Source organism: Passer montanus, unplaced genomic scaffold, assembly GCF_014805655.1.
Source record: "Passer montanus isolate IOZ18808 unplaced genomic scaffold, ASM1480565v1 scaffold14, whole genome shotgun sequence".
NCBI classification, from domain to species: domain Eukaryota; kingdom Metazoa; phylum Chordata; class Aves; order Passeriformes; family Passeridae; genus Passer; species Passer montanus.
This window is the reverse complement of record NW_024360941.1, coordinates 828,025-848,611: the sequence shown is the minus strand read 5'-3', so window position 1 is coordinate 848,611 and position 20,587 is coordinate 828,025. Positions and strand designations below refer to the sequence as shown.

The 20,587-nt window shown below is 39.2% G+C and overlaps 1 protein-coding gene across 1 annotated transcript in view; it reads left to right on the top strand.

The window, feature by feature from the left end:
* Positions 1 to 11,917: 11,917 nt before the first annotated feature.
* Positions 11,918 to 20,587, top strand: part of GATB (glutamyl-tRNA amidotransferase subunit B) — a 40,046-nt gene continuing 31,376 nt past the window's right edge. The window contains exon 1 of the mRNA XM_039700216.1: positions 11,918 to 12,073. The gene's annotated coding sequence lies outside the window, so the exon portion shown is untranslated. The remainder of the gene's footprint in view (positions 12,074 to 20,587) is intronic.

The following is a 20,587-nucleotide window of genomic DNA, read 5'->3' as shown; positions in this document are numbered from 1 at the left end:
CTACATTCACCAAGCTTCAACTGCATCACAGCTCTGTTTACTGCCACTGATTATGGGAAGAAAACATTCAGCCATGTCCACACTTCACTAGCACAGAGAACTGTTGAGAAGCAGCATCAGTTCCATTTCTGCATTAGGATTCGGCCAGTTTCTCTGGAGTCCCGGACTATCAACTTTCAAAGGAAGAAGAAGAATGTTATATTTCTTCAGTCAAAACCATACCCCTCTTCATCTTTCTCACACGAACTTTGTGACAATCTGCTTACAACTGCAATATCTGAACAGGCTTCCCTAACTGGAAAATCCTCATAGATTTAGTGCTTTTCTGAAGGCCCCTCGCCAGACCCCCAATATATTTCTTTTGCACTGTCAATGCTATTGCCTCTGAAATCAAGGCCACTGGAAACAATGTGAGCCTGAATTCAGATATCCAGATCTAGTGTAACTGTACTAAAAAAAAAAAAAAATTAGAAACAATTCCATAACATCTGGGTGGAAGATTTATTTTACTGTTATCCTCTAGATAATTCCACAGTGGGATATGAAAACCAATATATAAAGTGATTTTCAGCTATGTCTTACAGAATTAATCTCAGAGAAATAGCCCAATGGACAAATACGGATGGTCAAGTTGGTTTTTTTTTGTTTGTTTTTTTTTTTAATAAGCAAGTAGATTAATAGCATTAGACAAGCCTTGTTTAGGAAACCTAAGTCAACGGTACTTAAAAAGCAGTGTGTCAGATAGACTCAGACATCTTAGAGGAGACAGCACTTCTTGGCATCTTGAACTACTTGGTAAGTTATAGTGGAAGGTCTTCTCCAGAGTTTTTGAGAAAGCTACACAGAGGCTGGGAAAAAGAATTGCTGCTGTTTACAGATTGCATTTTTGGTTGGCAGTGGCAGTAATGAAGATTGGTGATGAAATCTGCTGGGCTCATCCATCCATCCTAAACATCCAAGTAATAATAAGAGCTTGCAGCTTTCTATCCCAGTAAGTGCTTTTCTGGCCTAGCTTGGCCTGCCCTCCATGTCATGTTAGTGACTTCCAGCCACTGCAGGGGAAGTCCAGTGCAATCATTCCAGGTTTTCATCATTACTACAATGGTCCTGCTTCTCTCTATCACCCCTCAGATGGATTTAGAATAGCAACCTACGGATTTCTGTGTAGCAGCAAAGAACTATAAAGGTCCAGCTATGTTCCAACCTAGTTCCATTACTACTACTAGAGACATTTCTGTGCAAGTGAAAAACAGGATGGATGGCAGAGAAGAAACACTGTCTGCCACCACTATCATACAACTTGTTAAATTTGCCTCACTAATGCCAGGCAGATTGTGTAAATCACCTGCCTAGTAAATTTGGTCCCTCGAGTTTACAGTTTGGTATAAACTCTAGTTTGATTAATCATGTAGCTGTTCCCTAATCCTGCTCTGTTCACTCAGAGGATAAGCATTAGATATTAATTTTTTAAGGTTCTTTTTTTACAAGCTTCCAGAAGCCCACGTCCATCTTTAATGCACTTTTTTAGTTCATTCCCAAATCCAAACACCTGACTGATTGAAGAAGGTTACAGATGCCTTTGAACCCTTTGAATAATCACACTATGCTCCTGACTTGGTTTATTTCCACTTCCGTCAAGAGTATTAAATCAACAGCTTCCATTATCATCTGAAAATACATAGTGCTATCCTGGGATCTCAAAGATTCAATTCACTATACTCTCATTATACTTACTTTGTAACATTCATAACAGTTACTTCAACATCTTGTAATTCTTAGCTACCTTTTGATACTTGATATTTCATTTTGAAGTCCCAGCTTTGAGATTTTAGCTGGAGTTTGGTAGCTTCATGAAAAATCACACCCCTAAATTTGACTTTATATTGTGAATTAAAGTGAGTTTAAAGAAAAAGTGAGACTAAATCTTAGCAGTTTTGGAAAAATAGAAACCAAGTAATTAACACTTACTGCTACTTGAAAAAGAAAGGAAAAAGAAAAAATACAGCCTAACATCCCTCTTGATATAAAGCCAGTCTTGGGATGAGATTTGGGGGGTTTAAACTCTCAACACTAAGAACTGCCCTTTCAATGAATTCACATCCCATAAATTTGGATCCATATTTAAATGCACAATAGAAATTCAAGCCTGAACAGTTAAGTGAATACAGCCACACTGTGAAGAGATAAGCTATGAATGAATAGCTTAATTGGACACTTGCAAAATTAACTTGTCAAAAGTAATTACTCTATACATGATCCAACTGGAAATGTCTTATATTATCCACAAGTTGAAAGAGTATTTATGCTATTCCTTGGCCTTTAAAAGATACATTTACAATATGCTGATTATTTACGAAGCTGCTATCATGCATTTGCAAACCTTTCAAGCATTCTGGTAAAAAGAGACAAATTAATTTTTGTTCAGTTCCTGCTAAGTTTTGTTCAGTATTTGCTAAGAGGTTAGCAGACACACTGACTATATTTTTAATGAAAATTCTCATACTTTCTTCTCCTTATGCTACAGTAAAATCATCCTGGCTGGAGGTATATGTTTGTTTTCTGTGTGTAACAATAAAAATGGATTTAAAATTAAACAGATGGAGACTGGGAAAGACCAAGTAAACATAATCACAGTAAGACAAACAAGCAAGTGTCCATATTTCAAAAGACTGTAAGGAAAAAGAAAACCAAAACAGAAAACCAGACATACTTTGAGAAAGAAAAGTCCAAGAGGAAGTAAAAATCTCTCCCTCACAGGACCTAAAAGAAACAACAAGCTTTGCATAACCCATACAGAAGTAAATAAAATGCTTCCTGAACTAGACAGTTCCCATCTAGTACCATGACACAGGAGATCATAATTGGAAAAAGAGAATGTATTGATACACAGATATACTTCTTTCAGCTATACATAAGGCAGCTGCAAAGCTATTCAAAATAAGGTGTCATTGGATTTCCCCCTCAGTAACACAGGAAGCCATAATCCAAAGTGGGCCTTTGAGGTCATGTAGCCTTCAGATATAGCTGCTACTGTAGGCCTGGCCCATCACAAAGGCTGTTCTTTACATGCAGTAACAACACAAGAATTGTCTCATGCCTTGGCAGAGTATCCCTTCTCCTACAGATCCCACCCAGGTGGAAAAGGCTTCCCGTGCCATCACTCACGCATTGCCTTAATCCACACGGTAGCAGGACACGACAGAAGAGAGATCAAAAGCATTGCTGGAACAAAAGCCAGCAATGGATTCTTATGCCATTACCATTACTTTTGGCCACTACTGTGAGCATCAGCAGAAAGAAAATACTTCCAAAGAGAAAGCTATGCTACCAGCCTATAAATGTTAACATCTGGAAAGGAAAGAGAAAGACATATGGCAAAGATGGAAAGGTTTGTCTCTAAAGTCCCTTTGGCAAAGTTGTTATTGCAGTTATCTAACACTTTCTAACTATCCTTTGGGTTTGTTTTAGCAATGGTTTGGGGAATCAAACCCAAGCTCTTACTCAATCCCCCAGAGCTCTCTTTGAACCGTTCCTGTAGAAGCAGCCCTTTGACACAGTCCTGTGCTGCTGTGAATTCCCTGCACGTGCTGTTATCCTGGACAAAGCAAAGAGGAAATACAAACTTCAAAGATTATCCAGTGTATTAAAACTTAATGAGCCATTGCCCCAATATGTGCAATGCACACAACACCTCTTTCTCACATTCTGGCTCCAGACTGCAATTTACTAATCAGCTACTGAAGCACCTCAGTCCCAAAGCAGTTACTGACTGATTGGTTAATAGAAGTTCCTACAGAGAGAATTTCACTTCCATAATGGAAGGATTTCATCTAATCTGAGATGATGAAATCACTTGCTGAAGCACTTCAGTTCCAAAGTAGTTACTGATTGACCAGTTAATAAAAGTTTCGATAGAGAAAATTTCACTTCCACAATGGAAGAATCTAACCTCATCTAATGTGAGGTGGTGTAAAAAAAACCAAAAACCACACACATACAAAAAAAACCTCAATGCCCCTAAACAAAAAAACCAATCCTACGTACAGGATAAACTTCACAGAAAATCAAAAGATCCCAAGCTCCAACTTCTTTCCCCCACAAAACCATGTGAACAACAAAACCAAACCAAATACCAGCACTTAATTATTTTCCTTACTTTTAAAGTAATACTAAAATAGGTATTCTACTATTAATATAATTTATACGCTGCAACAAGGCTTTAAAATGTCTGCTGTCCACAAGACAGCACAATTATTCATACTTTTTCTAAATAACAAGTTGGGAAACAAACTCTGTGATATAATATGTATGAAACACCAGGAGTCTTCAACAGACCAAGTCATCCCATGAGAAAGGGACAACTCGGGTCAAGCTCAAAAGGCAGACAACTCCCAGGTGAAGGTCATAATGAAATAGAGACCAAGTCATCCCATGAGCAAGGGACAACTCAGGTCAAGCTCAAAAGGCGAGACAACTCCCAGGTGAAGGTCATAATGAAATAAAAAGGCTCTGGTTAGTTACCAGCCTGTTTCACATCAGCTGTGGTTACTGGTGGGCAGCAGTTCACACCAGTCAGCATGAAGTGATGGCACCACAGAAAGCCCAAGGACAGAATAAATGACTCACAAGGAAACACTTGACTGAAATTTTTTGGCAGTACTGTCTATCATGACACTAGATACAAAAGTAACAAAACAGAAAATATGTTTGCACTGCTTCTGTGTGTTCTGGCCTGTTTTAAACTTAAAGGCTTTCATTTCTCCAGGTTGTCACAATCTGTCTCCACCTGCAAGCTCTCAGTTAATGCCTGTGACTAACCCACTATCTTTACCAGGTCCATGGAGAAATCATAATCTGGATGCAAAAGCAATGAGTCTGCAGGAAAAGAAAAAACCCACAAAACTAAACAACAACAAAACAAAACCAGAAAAAAAAAAAAACACATAAAAACCCCCAAACTGCATCAAATTGTGAGATGGATGTTTAATTTCAGGGGTGCTGCCACCCTCTTTTCATTCTCAGGAAGAAGTGATGTTTACATTTTTTATTTCACTGTAAGAAAAGTTACCAAGCACATAGGTATGGCATAAATACAGTACAGAGGGGAAAAAAAGCCAGACACATCATAAACATTCTTGTCACTTATTACTAAAAAGCGCAACATAAAGCAGATTTTGCTTTGAATGCTACAGGCACTGTGTGAAGATGAAGACAGCAGTGCAACTATGCAATTAAAGAAAGAAAAATTTATGTTCCAGAGTGAAAACATTATATCCAGCTAGACACATCAGGTGCTCCTCAAGCCTGCCTGGGTTAAACATAACACAATGTATAGGTGTATACATTTGAAGGTAAGCAATACACAAAAAGTTTTGAAAATAACTAGCTAACTCCTAAATCAATCCTAAATAAGTTAAAAAAAAATCCTAAGTAAGTAAAAAGAATCCTAAATAAGCAAAACAGAAGTCTGTGTTCCTTCAAAGGGAAAGGATAGGGCTGTCTCACTTCAGGATGAGTTAAATCAATCCTAAATAAGTAAAAAAAAAAAAAAAATCTCCTAAGTAAAGAGAATCCTAAATAAGTAAAACAGAAGTTTCTATTCCTTCAAAGGGAAAGGATAGGGCTGTCTCACTTCAGGATGAGGAACTTTATTCAAAGCTTTGGAACAGTTACCTGCAGTATTTTCCTTCATTTACATTTCTGCTGTGCTTTTAGTGAAGGAATAAATCACAAAGTTCCATCTGGACAACAGTTTTAGCTCACATTCTTATTGCTTTAGACAATTAAAATCAATCCTTAGTGTTAAGAACAATAAAGGCAGCCCTTAGAAGCATCATGCTAAGTTGTGGAATACAATTTTTTTTAAATATCACCTTTTCAGATTGGCTTCAACCTACTAGTAATCTCATGTTTTAAAGAAGTCACTCTCTTATAAGCAGCAGCTTGACAGAATTTAACATTTCAGACTATCTTTAGATTCGTTTTGATTTTAAAAATTAATTTTAAACTAAACTAATGACATTATTATAACCAGCTTACTCCCAGTATTACGTTGTTTGACAACTCCTTCAAACTATTCCTTCACTTGATATTCATGACAGAGAAGTCAATAATAATTGAAGGCTTTGCTGATTCCTAATACCATCTCCTAGTCAGGGAAAACACTTTAATGCATATTCCCAATTTGACTGTTCAGCTAAATTTTTTCTCCTTTAACAAGTTTAGCATAGATCTTTGTGTATATTTTTTTCCTAGGCTGGGCTTTCAGCTGGAATCTTATAACTGAGAATACAAAAGTTCTTGTTTGAGTATCAGTTATGTGAAACTGCTGAAATGTTAGATCCATGACTTTTATATATATATAAAGTCATAGACAGCCTGCAAAACAAGAGTTATGGCTCTTAATTTAGGAAGCAACAGGCCTCAGACATAACAGCTCTTTGAAAATTTCAGTTGAAAATTATAAGCAGAAGAACATTACACAAAAATGCAATGCAAATGAAATACAAGAATAAATTAGTCTCACTTCTACATGCTTTTCCCTCTATTCTTCCTTGTTCTAAATGGACCGAAGTAAAAAACTAAAAGCTAGAAAGACATTTTAAAGGTTTTCTTGCAGATACCAATACAATTAGAGAGAACATACTAATAAAATTTAGATCACCTGAAATATTATCAATCACTTCCTTCTGCAAAATAATCACAGAAAGTCCTCACAATAAGTTTATTTGACTTTAATACAGATGATTTAGCCTAGCCTCTGCTGTTTCCATTGCTGGAAAATATACTATAAAAAAACCCCACTATAACATATTCCTTATAGACTGAGCTATATCTAAGTATAAACCTGACACAGTTCCAGAATTATAACTCAAACATTTAGAAAACATTGTGCATTACAGCAGAACCAAATCTAATGGAGTGCTCACCCTGTAGGTAAATCATACTGATTTTCAACTAAAAGAAACTAATCCCTAGGCAACTAGGAGTCATACTAAAGGTAGCACAGGCTCATAATGTAGATTTTCCAACAATTTAATCAAGATGCAATACCAAGACAGCAGTGATATGCTAGAAAATCCCCTTATGCCTATAACAGTGGAAGTCCACACTGGAAAAATAAGGATTTAACTTATTAAACTATAAGATTAGGGTAGTACTCACCCTCAGACAAAGTTAGTGGCACTGGACTTCCTCAAACACTGCCTCTGCCAAATGGGTTTACACAGACCTCAGCTGAAACAAGCCCAGTAACCACTTCCATCTCAGGATGCCAGGACAAAGGGCAGTACTGTGGCCCTAAGTGAGAGCTTCGGGATTGCCAGCACCTGATTCAAAGCACAGATGTAGCCAATGCTCAGCAGCACTCCCAGGCAAGGCACGCCAGGTGAAACCAGCACAGAAAGGTGCTAACACACAGGTATTACCATGGCTGAACCAAGGCTCTCTTCAATGACACAGCCTTGAGGCTTAAATTCACCTTCTGCACCAGGACCTGTATGTAACTTACATGTTTTCATTACTGTTTATAGAAATTGCTTGTGCATACATATTTCTTGTGGTGTTTTATTTCCTATCTGACTCTGGCCCTTATTTTTCAACTCATGAGTTATAACAATTTTGCTAAATAAAATAAAATGGCACTATGTCCCAATTAGGAACTTGATGGCACTTTGATACAAGAACCCTCAAATCATGAGGCTGATCACATTACCCAATCTATCACTGCATGCATGCATACCCACATGGTCAGCAGGTCACACAAGGCAGCCCTCTTAGGTCCCTAAATACTCTTTCCTGTGGTCAATATCCTTTCCCAATCCTCAAGATCAAGTCCACATTTTTGTGTTTGCCATGTCCCATTAGAGGTAGATAGATAAGTTGAATCCATATTCCAGACTGAAACAGTTCATTGCCACTATTAGTTCAAAGTTGCAGGAAAAAAAGAAAATTTCTCTCTTTATACCCACAGAGAAGAAAAAAAAAAAAAGGCTTTCAAGGTATAGAGGTGATCCTAGGGCCCTAAAAGTTTGAAAACATCTCTCACCATAGTTTGCTTCCAGACTTAGCAATTTGCTCTGTTACTCTTCCCTGCAGGCCAATGTCTGAATTTTTGACAGCCTATGGACCTACTCTTCCAAAAGTCACAACCTCTGCTTCAAAATCTAGCAGAGACTCCTGTCTGTTCCTTATTTCACATGCTTGAAACAAGACACTGCAGACAGCCTGTGAAGTATCCAACAAACACCCCAGTCTGAATATCCCATTCCCTGCTGTACCAAAAGGAGACCTCACAGTCCCCAAAAGGAGTAAGTATGTGTGCTAAGGATGACTTGCAAGAAAACAGATTTTAGAGCCCAGACCCTAGAAACTAAAATTCAGTGGGATCTTCTTTCAAATAAATGGGATAGACTGCTTGTGGTCTTAAATGATATGCTGTTGGGTTTTTGCTTTCTGCAAAATTCCAATTTCCTCTCAGACATTGGTTAAATTCCTACAGTAACAAGAGACTCAGAGCAAACTGTCCCCTGAGTCTACCCTCTCTAAGATATGAGTCTACATAGTACTGAACTATCATAGCACAAATCTTTATGCAGTGCTATTTTCCTATTCCAAGCCACAGCATGATCTATAAACACACTGCAGCAAGGAACAAATATGTAGCCTTTCCCACCTCGAAGCAAGCTGCTGGGAGAGGCAATTATTCCCTGTGATTGACCAGCTTCCTGCATATGGATGTGTGGGTTTTCATTTATTACCTACTTGGTTACTGGCAGAAGGCTGCAAAGGTTCTTCTAACGGGATTTGTTTCTGAGAACAGAATTAAAATAACAGAGAGATAATTTAAATCACAAAAAAAGGCACAATGGCACTTCCCAGTCTTCCTACCTCTGTAAAACAACTAAAAGTTCCAGAAAAATTGCTTGTGATGGATTTCAACCTTTTTGTGCTGTCTGCCCCCTTCTAAATGATATGTGCAAAGGGCAGAAGTCCATGCAATCAAGGCAGAGTAAGGCTTTAAGTAACATGACTTTAATATTCATTAGGTTTTAACTTCTTAGCAACTATTTATGAAATCTGCTATTACATCAGGAGAACAGACTTAAAAGAAAGTCAAATAATCTGAAATTTACAATTTTTACCCCAGCAGAAACACTTTGGGCTATATTTAGAACCCATCCTGACAGCTGGGTTGAAGTGACCTGCCAATCCCTCCACAGAAAATATCAGAAAATAACTACATCCAGAGCTCATGGAGGACAATTGTAAAGAGAATAAATTTGTTGCAGAAATAAAAACCATGTACTAAATATTCAGTCTGAAAAGCATTTTTCATCACAAGACATTGCATATGCCCCTACTAAGTCTAAATGAAAATGGAGTTTTCCTCAAATCAGGATTATCAAAAGTTCTTAAATATTTCCTTGGCTCAAAGACTACTACACAGGGAATTATACTATATATTGTATTAATATGTGAAGAAGTTTCCTACAGGAGAGAAGGAAAAAGGCCACTCCAATGCTCTTTCCATCTCCACAGCAAGTACAAGATGACCTGTGGTCAGGTCCTCTCTATTGGAAAGGAAATTTTTTCTTGGTCACTCTTTGTTGTACATGGACAGGCTATTTCCCAAGAAAAGGAATGTGACAAAGTACTTTTTAAAAGATATATGGTACAAGTAACTATACATCCTCCAGGTAATTTATTAAAAATACAAACATATCAAAAAATCAGTGCTATGAAACACTGTTTGTAAGACATTTTCTTAAATTATTTAATTAGGTGAATTATCTTCTGCATGATTCAGAAGCATGCAGCATCTCATACTGGATCTTGGGAAGACAAGAGGCCGTAAATTTCCGGGATACTTTCAAGCGCTGCTGTGCACCGCTGTCCTCTGCTGGAAGAGCCTCCTCACTGGTGTGTGAGGGTGACCAGCCTCTGGTGGCAGTCGCTGACACAGAGCACAGGTGACATAAGCAACAGCACCTCATCTTCATTCCCGTTTAAGCCCCACATGCAGGCTTGGGATGGAATGCCATCAATTCTGTTATCTGTCCAATGTAGCTATGTAAACATCAAAGATGTTTGCAGATGCCCTGGATGTGAAAAATGCCAATCACTTGTTTTTAAAATTTTACGCGGGGAGAGCGGCCGGTGGAGCTGGCTGTGCCTGCAGCCCGGCTCCGGGTTTGGGCAGGGAGCGGCGGTGGCAGCGGCGGGCCCGGTGTCCATCCCGGTGTCCATCCCGGCGTGCGAGTGCGTGAGGCATTGGTGCAGGCGGCGCTGGTCGCCGCGGCTCGGGCAGCGCTTCCTGTGCGGGGAGCTACGGCCGGGCTGCTCCGGCCCACAGGAGCGCGTCCTCCAGGTTATTCTGGCCCAAAAGGGGCTTTCTCTCCCCGTGGAGTAGAGACTGTCTCCCTTGTGAGATACGGGCGGCGTGCCTGAAGCAGAGCGTTTTGTTTCTGCTGCAGCTGAAAGTCACGGCCTGGACGAGTTCTCCTGTTCTCTGGTGTCCCACGGTGTCTGCACAGCTGATCGCTAAAGGAAAGTTGTGCAGACAGCGGCTGAAGAGTGCTGCTGGTTCTGTAGAGACACAGATCGACACCACCCGTGAACAAACACGGCAGGAAGCCCCAGGTGCTGCATCAGTGTTGTTGAAGGACTGACTGGTGCACCTACCTTTACCTCTGAGTGTAAGCCAACACACTGATTAGGCAAAACCTGGTGTAATTTTTAATGCCATGATATGACAGAAAGGCATTTCTGAAATTTGTCTCCCAGATGTAAAAGAGAGCCCTCATTATTTCTTAAACCTTGAGGCATTTGTATTGTCACTGAAAATACTTAAGACTAATACTGTTTCAGTTGAAGAAAATGTATAACTTCTTTAAATACCTGAACCTTAATCTTTATGATGATATTCTTCTTCCTAAAGCATCAGTATAAGTGGCATCTGCATCAGTAGATTGGTGTTTGTAGGGATGTTCTCAGCTGTTGGAGGGCAGATGGAGAACTAAAATCTTGGCAGTGTAGAATGTTCGCCTTTGGAAGGAACACTGTACTTGATATATTTGTTTGATGTTTTTCCATAGCATGCTTATCTCCTATAGCTGTCTGGGTACTCATACTGCTGAAGTGTTCTGCCACAGAAATGCGATTTCATCAGTGAAATATTATTTGTGCCACTTCATTTGGACAAGGCCAGATAATTACTTACAGAAACTGTCAAGCAATTCATACTGTAAAGGTGACCTTTTTCTCTTGTCCATATAAAGGTTATGGATGTGAGAATTGCAATTACTTTTTCGATGATATGGAGAAGCTTTATTCTCAGAATACATTCAGAGAACAGTAGCTCTCTAGTTGAAATGATGATTTCTCTATTACCAGATTACTAATGTTTATGCTAATATTCTACTAACGCTGCTCTGGAGAGCCACCTTTCCCAGCATGCAAGTGTCTATCTGACAGAGAATACATAATTTATTATGCCACCTGTCTGTTGGAGATTTATCAAACTACCTGAGAAGTAATTCATATTTATGATGATTTGGGGATTTTCACAAGGCACCAAATTAGGGTTCATCCAGCATGCAAGTGTGCCTCATTAATTTCTCTGAGATTTCTCGCGTAAGGAAAAGTTAAAAATTTTAAGCTATTACATTTTTTATGACATTCTTTTTTGCATATAATGAACACTGCCATATAGTCCCTGCAGCCTCTGTTCTCCAGTATCACAGCACAGCTTTTCCTATTACAGTGTAGATGTATTTGCAACATTGTTTACAATATTTTTACAATTACAATTTAATTTTTTTTCATAAATTAAACATTCCTAATTCTTTATTTCTAGGCTTCCATGGTTTTTAACATCATCTGTATTTAAATTGTTTCTCCCTTCCCCTCTTTCCTTTTCAGCCTTGCTCCGTGGGTACCAGTTGTGGGGCTGGAAATTCATGCACAGATCAGCTCGAACTCAAAACTCTTCTCTGGTTCCCAAGTCCAGTTTGCAGCACCTCCCAACTCTTTGGTATCTTTCTTTGATGCCTCTTTGCCAGGAACTTTACCAGTAAGTTAAGCTGCAGTTTCATTTATGTCAGGATTTATGTCAGACAACTTTGTGTATGCTTCTAATCTTTTATTTTTCCCAGGATTTGACTAAAGTCATATATATGACTACTTTTGCTTACTTTTCTAATTTCTGTTTGTTTCATAACATGAGATGCCTGGAACTGTTTCTTTTCACTTTCCTCACTCCCTAGTTATTGCATCAGATACTTTATATCCCCTGCAAAGGAGAAAAATCGGGAGTGTCTCTTCAACACAGGGAATGGGTTGTGGTATTTCTTTGAGGCCAGAGTGGGTGTGTTTGCTTAGTATGCCACACAGGAAATTCCTTAAATATGAGAGATGCCTAAAGCCCAGTGAGAGAAGAACATCTTAGATTTCTGAGTGGCCATTTGATGTTATTTTGCCATATGTTTGTTTATGTAGCTGTCATTTGCCATTTGGAATGTCTCACTGAGGAGTTACTTTGTTTCCTGAGTAGAAAGTCTCCAATTTAGGAAAGTGTCAACCATTCCTATTTCCAGAGCAAAGCAATTATTTAAAAAAAAAGTAATCTGTGTGAGACATTGGGGATTAATGGGTCAGAATAACTAGCTAGCACTTGGCAATAAGGTTTATTAGTGAAAACTTAATAAGTGTTTGAATTCACAGCTTAATTATAACTGTGATGGCTATGACAGTACTGCTGTGGAATTCTCTGAGTTTCTAACAAGTTAAAAATAAAAGTTAAAAAATTATAACATAAGCTCTTACAATACAGTGAAAATAAATATTTAATAGACTTAGCATTGCCACATGCAACAACTCTGCAGAGACTGAGATGGGGTCTAATTATTTAAAACAGAAACATTTCACTGACTATATTCATTAAAGTGCGGATTTGAATTCCAGTTACAGAAATGTATTTTTAGATCTAGTTGAAGCTTTTCATCATCATGAAACAGCCTCAGATAATCTAAAATTGAGAACTAATTTGTGGCTGGATGTTTAAGGTCTTGATATATGTCATGATCCTTAAAAGGAGAAATTATGTTGTTATTATTATTTTATTTTTATTTCTGTATTTGCAAAGGTATTGAAAACTAAGGAAGTGAAGTTTAGATGCTGATAAAATTGGGACTTTGCTCTGGCTGCAGTGGCAATTCAGAGCTGAGTTTCAGATCTAACTATATGGAAATTCTGAAAACTTCCTGGAGATAATGGGAATCTTATGCAATAATTTGGTTTTAGAAGAGTCTAGCTAGACTTAAAGACAGAAAATTAGTTCCTTTCATTTGGGGGCATGGCTAGGTTAGTCAGAAAATCCAAAAGAGTTCAAGATTCTGGTTTTGAACCTTCTATTTAACCTTCTGTTAATGCACAGAAATTCTCTTAGATTGTCTAGTGCTTATCTTCAGTCAAGTAGAAAACTGTTCTTGAGTGAACAAAAATGAATATTTATGAGGAGGTTAATTTTTCTCTGCATTACTGTTTATCAAGGGTGCAATGTATGTGTGTGTCTTTTTTCTTTATTAATGGGGCTTGGTATGACCTTTGTAAGAAGACCCCAGTACGTGTGGGCTTTGGTAGAGAAAATAACTGCACCTGAGAAGAAAAAATCCAGAATGGATAGCTTAATTTTAAAGTAGTGATGCCATGTTAGGTTCTGCTAGCTGCTTTTATCTATACAAAGAGAATAAGGATTTTTCTTACTGTAGTGCTGGTGGAAATAGAGTTGAAGGTGGATGTTACAAAATACATGTTCCTGCATGTTAGAATCTGATGCAAAATCCAGTCAGTAGTCAGAGCTCTATTTTCCCATTGTACCTGCTGCTGCTGAGAGACCAGCATTTGTTCTGGAATCAGATGGGCTTGTTTTCTCTGTGTAAATTTGTACATGGCAATACTATCTGAAGCAGAATTGAATTTTGGTAGATTTTGAAAGATGGAAGATAATTTTTGAAAATTATTTGAGTATCTGTAGAATAAAACCAAACCAACAAAAGCCATTTTAATAAATGTTAGGTTATTGACTAATAAGAATACTTAGAAGATAGATATTTGGCCTTAAATTTGGACTCCATTTTGTTGAAAAATGAAAAAAATAGCAGTAAAGTTTTTATACAGTAGTTGTGCTGAGTCTAGAATAGAATGACTGTTTTAACCTGAGAACTGTAGGGACAGTTTTCAGTGTCACAGGGATTGAAATTTGCTGTGTGACAACAAGATGGCTGTGATAGAGAGCTGTCCTAGTATTTGCTCCATCACAGTGGGACCAGAAATGATGGTGCTGAAGGCAGCTTTTCAGGTTGCTGTGCATTTCTGGGTCACAGTAAGTGTTGGCATGAGCTTTTGCTGTGCTCTACACAGGAAAGGTGAAACTAGAAGAATGTGTTTAGCCCTCCTCCTGCTTTCCTTTTTATATTTGCTTCCTGTAAGGTTAATACAGCTTATTTTATCCTTCTGCTGCAACTAGGGAGGATCATCGCAGTGGAAGTGCCATGGCCATTTCACTGTGCTGTTCTCATAAAGTGCCTCTGAGAGACAGCTACAGGCAAGAGGAGCTATGCAGGTGCCCTCCTGTTTGGCATGAGACAGAAAAAAATGATCATAGAATCATGTTTGAGTTTGAGCACCAGGGTCCTTACAGCTCATCTTGTTCCAGCTCCCCTGCCATGGGCAGGGACTCCTTCCACGAGACCAGGCTGCTCAGAGATCTATCCAGCCTGGCCTTGAAAAGTTCCAGGGATGGGGCAGCCTGTGCCTTAACACCCTCACAGTAAGGAATTTCTTTGTAACATCTAATCTAAACCTGCCCTGTGTCAATTTAAAACCATGTCCTGTCATTACAAGCCCTTATAAAATGTCATTCTGGCTCTCCTGTAGGCCCTCTTTAGGTACTTGAAAGTGCTGTAAGGTCTCTCTGGAGTTTTTTCTCAATGCTGAACAACCCCAGCTCTCTCAGCCTGTCTTCATAGGAGGGGTGTGCCAGCCCTCTGGTCATCTTCATGGCCCTCCTCAGACCCTCTCCAGTAGCTGCCTGTCCTTCTCATGCTGGGGGTCCCAGAGCAGGATGCAGCACTCCAGGTGGGGACTCACAAGAGTGGAATAGAGAGGCAGAATCCTCTCCCGTACCCTACTGCCCACACTGCTTTGCAGGTAGCCCAGAACATTGTTTGCTTTCTGGACTACAAGTGTTCTTTGCTGGCTCATGCTGTGCATTTCCTCAACCTGCACCCTCAAGTCCTTGTCCTTGGGGCTGCTGTCAGTCTGTTCCCTGCCCAGCCTGTATTGATGCTTGGGATTGCCCCAATCCAGGTGCAGGAATTTGCACTTGACGTTGTTGAACTTCATGAGGTTTGCACAGGCCCACTTCTCAAGCCTGCCCAGATCTCTCTGGATGGCATCCCTGCCCTGCAGCATGTTGGCCACACCACACAGCTTGTTGTCATCTGTGAGCTTGCTGAGAATGCACCTGATCCCCCTGTCCCTGACAAAGACATTGAACAGCTCTGGTCCCAGCTGAGACCACCTAACACTGCTTGTCACTGGTCTCCACCTGGACATTGAACAGATGACCACAGCTCTTTTAGTGCCACCACCCAGCCAATTCCTTGTCCACTGACAGTTTGGGACTACATTTGACTACATGCATTTCATTTAATGTAAGGAAATTTGCAAAAGCTTGGGGTTTTTACCTTGTGAATGGACTTGGCAATGATTTTGGCTTGGTATCTTGAGAAGACCTATTCTATACATGGTAGCAGATAATGCATTACACCTGCAGACTGGACTGAAATTCTGCTGAGGAACCATAAAGGTCATTGCCCTCCCAATCTGATTTAGCCTCTGAAAATTCTGAGAGGCTAGAAAGGTTGTTAAAGCTAAAACTGGGCTCACAGAAAAAGAGTCCATGATTATCTATTTTCATGATGGAGGTGGCTGACTAAAAGTTAATTATAGCTCAGCCAGTGAAATAAGATAGTAGATCTAGCAGCTAAAGGCTGAAACCTTTTTGTCAGTGCTTAGTCTTTGTTGCACATTTTACATTTGTCTCTGGCATGACTGAAGTGAAACCATGATCCTAGTGTAGGCAATCCTTTGTAGGTAAGTATATAAAGAAATAATCTAGGATTAACATATCCAAAGTTTAAATTAATAAGGTTTGAGTTAATATTAGCCCTACAGTCCTAAACATTTTGAATTTTTTTATATCTTCTCATGCATTTGAATTTCATTCTCCTCTTAGCGTGAAAAGCATCTGTTTTATCTTCTTTTGTTTTTTACAACAGACTTTTCAGAAACACTTGGGGCAACCAGATCACTCCTTTTCATGGAAGAGAGCAGTGCTAGAGCAGCTCTCAGCCCTTGTTCCTTGAGGCATTGCAGCTCTGGCACCTTCAGCTCCAAGCTCGGGCTCATCCGAAGCCGGCAGTTTTCAGTGCAGCACTGCAGAGTTGCTGGGAGCACCTGGATCCGGCTGTTGCCTTGCAGTGCTGGGAGCTGAGGGGGCTGCCCAGGCATGTGACAGGGCTAATACCCTGTTTGGGATTATAGAGGGTGTTTCCATCTGTTCTTGGCAGTGGCAGGTACCCAGTGTTTTTCCAGATGTTTTGGGTGGTGGATTACCAGACTTAAATGACATCTACAATTCATCAGAATATACAGGATTTATCTGGTGCCTTTGCTTTCAAAGGCTCTGAGAGGTTTGTGTGAGATTTTGGTGGATCTGTCTGTCAGCTATTCATATTGGAACAGAAACAGCATTTGAGACCAGAGTTTATACTTTACAGCTTGAAACTAGGGGGTTTTTTGTATCCTGTGCCTGTTAAATCTGATGATTGCAACAGCTGCTTTACCAACTTGTGATTTCAGTTTTGTTTTGACATTCCTGCTGGCATGCATGTGAATTTACTCCCTTCTACTACATTGTTTTGAAAAAAAAAACTGCTTCTTAGCTTGACTTTTGATAACTACAGTTTTAATTGCGTGCACTTTTCATGGGGAATTGAACAAGCTTCTGATCTTTGTATGGATGTTTTTTTAGCTTCCATTACATACATCTTCTTTTCTTTTAAACTATATGATGGCTAGGTTGTATCTATGAGCTCTCCTCTAAAAATAAATTAGTGGCAATGCCTAATGAAAAAAGTGAGTTCATGCTTGTTTTAAGCCATTTACCTATGTCTATGTTCATTTAAACTTCTCATTACTTATTTCACTAAAACTGTAGTAATTGTACTTAGGAGAAAAAAGAGGACTTTTCATTTTATTAGAATTTCATGGTACCTTCCTGTTGCAGTCCTTTCTTTCCTGATAATATTTGGGTTTACAACATGCAATTGTATGGTCAGTGCTTGGGAGTCTTTTCTTGCTCACACAGTTCCAGCTTGCTGGGCTTGCAGTCCAGAAAGCTGCTATAAAGAAAATCCCAAATAATTTTTAAAAATACTAGAGGAGTGAATTAGGCTTTTAAACCATTGCTCTCTGAGGGTGCTTTCCTGGTTCATAGACCCTTAAATGTCCAAGTTCATGAATTAAAGCCTGCATACCAATTTTCAACTTATTAATCAGTTCAAAGCTGTTGCACTGGTCAGAAGAAGCCTCTGAAAGACGATTAGATGCTGGCTTCAGGTGACTCAGGACTGGGTTATGGTGCAGGTTGTTTCTCATTCTGTTTCTTTGTGTCCCATAGGATCATTCACAGCTCCTGGGTTACCTCTGGTACCAAACTCCTTCACTGGGGTCTGAGTAATGCTATATTTCCTCCATTACTGCAGATGCTTAGCTCAGCTTTATATCATACTTAGGCCATTTTTTTCTGGAGACTCTCTGCTCTTATGTATTGAAGTATTTTGTGACATTTGTTGCTCCTCTCTCAAGCTTTGAAGATGTCTCTCACTTTTTGCTATGTCTCATATATTTGTGAGTATTTCTGACCCTCATTCTGGGTGTTTTAATCTTTTTGTCAAGGCTAACAGTTCAGGTTGGGCTGTCTCCTTAGCACCTCAGCAAGTGTTGAACTCTGTTCTTGTTGGCTTTACTGATCATCCTTAACAGGTGGCTGATGCAAACTTGCCTGTTAGAATGGCACTGATACAACATCTTGTTATCACCTATTTCAGTAGATCCTTCAGTGCATCAGTGATTATGCCTGTGTATTTTCTCTTACCTCCTTTCCTGTAGTTTCTTTTTAAGTGTTTTACCTTTTGTTTCACACAGGTTTTTTTTCTATTTCTTAGTGGGGCAGCAGGAGTTGGCAGTATCTTGTTTCCTGTCTTTCACACAGTCCTGTTACTGCAGTTATTCTGCCATCTTGGACACTTTGGGACGGCACAAGCACTGCATGATGTAACAGTGCCCCCCTTTCTGAATTCATTTGGAAATTGCTGCTGAAATACACATAAGCTTTTTTGCAGTAGCTTTTCTCAGTGGGTAGGAATTTCTTTAAGTTGGACCTGAGAGGGGATTTATTGTTGCAAAGCTTTGGGATGGCACAACCACTGCATGATGTAACAGTGCCCCCCCTTTCTGAATTCATTTGGAAATTGCTGCTGAAATACACACAAGCTTTTTTGCAGTAGCTTTTCTCAGTGGGTAGGAATTTCTTTAAGTTGGACCTGAGAGGGGATTTATTGTTGCAAATTTCTATTACCTCTGGTATCAGTCACTATAGGTGTTCTGGCATCCTTAATTTTTTGATCTGATTCGGTTTTCTCACAGTATGTAGACAGTCTGGTTCCAGGTGACTCCATCTGAGGAAAGCCGAGGTGGTATGTTGTGTGTATGTGGAGGTTAGCAGTGCTCTCTTAAGCAAAAGTTTCATGGTTCTACCAATTTCATAGCATTTTAACTTTGCAAACGGACCTCTTGCTACTTCATTCTTCTCTTAGCAATTGTTCCCTTGAAGAGTTTTTCATTAAAAGGTGTTTCAGGAAGTATTGTCTGACAGTAATGACAGATAATTGTAGACTGGGTCTTTGTTATCTTATGGTTAGCTGTCTGGTGAGTAATGTTGCATAACTGTCAGGTTTTTGTGTTTTGTTTGAAACTCATCTTGGCACAATTAGGCTGTAATCAGTTCCTGGGGTAAAATTAATTTCTTTGTGTTCTCTCTGATTATCAGTCACCTTGCCACCTTAAATATGACTATATTTGATTTTGAGAGGATTATGAAACTTCTGCAAGTGATTTTTCTCAGTTACATATGCAAATTTTGCCACAAGGACTATTGTTTTCTATACAGAAATGCTCAATTTGCAATTTTGCTGCGAAGTTCAGCCAAATTTTCCTCCAAAACATTTTAGGCTTGTAGAGGGTTATTATGAATATATTAGCAAGCATATGAAGAAGAAATTATTGATTTAGTCTCCCCACTGATCTCAGCTTATTTTGGGCAGCTGCTCTTCAGATACTTGTGACACTTTATATTCATTTTGGGATGTTTGATGAAATGAGAAGATGGGGGAGTCATGGGAGAGAGAGTTTTGGGGTCACTGCTTAGGTAAAACAAACTAGGGATATTATTTAAAGGAAATTAGTCTCTGTTGGTTCTGCAGAACAAGTTTGCAGAACAAGTTTGTTAAAAGCAAATAATTTCTGTTTGCTCTCTTACAATTTCTCTCCAATTATTTCTTAACAACTCTTTGCAAGACTTGTTGCATTATGTCGCCTGTTGTTTTCCCGAATTAGTATAATCTTTTATCTATGTGTAAAAGACCACTTCTGGTTTACTCCTAATTTGTATATTATGCTCTCTTAAGAGATCTGGGTCAGCCTGCAGGGAAAGATGGCTGAGAACAAATAAGCATGTTTTGGGAGATAGCTGTTGGGGAAAAAAGGAATGAGGGAGTCAGAGCAAAGGGCTGAGAGTTTAGTGTGTGTTTAGTGTGGGCTCTCAGACACACAAAAATTGCAAGAAGAAGCAGAGGGCAGATAGCCAAGACTTTGAAATAATAGAAAATGACAGTAAATGGGGATCAAAGGTCCGAATTTGTTACAACTCAGAAAACCACAGAGCTGGCTCCTACCAAGCCTGTGAGCAAAGGACCATCTGCAAGGAAAAGCAGGATAGGAGCTGGTTTAGACTATTTTGTCCTGAATGCTCTGAGTGTCTTCATTTAAGAAATTAAGCAATCTTTGTTATGTTGAAGAAGGCAGATAATATTCACCTTCAAAACCCTTTTTTTTCTGGAACTCAGTGTAGGAAGAAGGGCCTGAGATGGTTCTCCTTAAACATGGATCTCCTTAAATCCATTGCCTTTGGATTTACTCGTAGTCTGTAACTTAAGTTTTAGCCATTGCTCAGTCCCCTGCCTCCAGTAGCAGAGAGAAGTTACTACTGGATCTTCCTGCATTAAATGTGTCCTGGATCAGACAGCATTAGCAGTGATTTAAATTCCAGCTGGCATTAGAGAGGGAGCATCCTTATGACAGGTCAAAAAATGCCACGTGGCAGATGCAGAAGACTAATGTCAACAAGGAGAGCATGGATGTTAGAGAGGTCCTGGACTTCTTTGTGGGAACACCACATAAA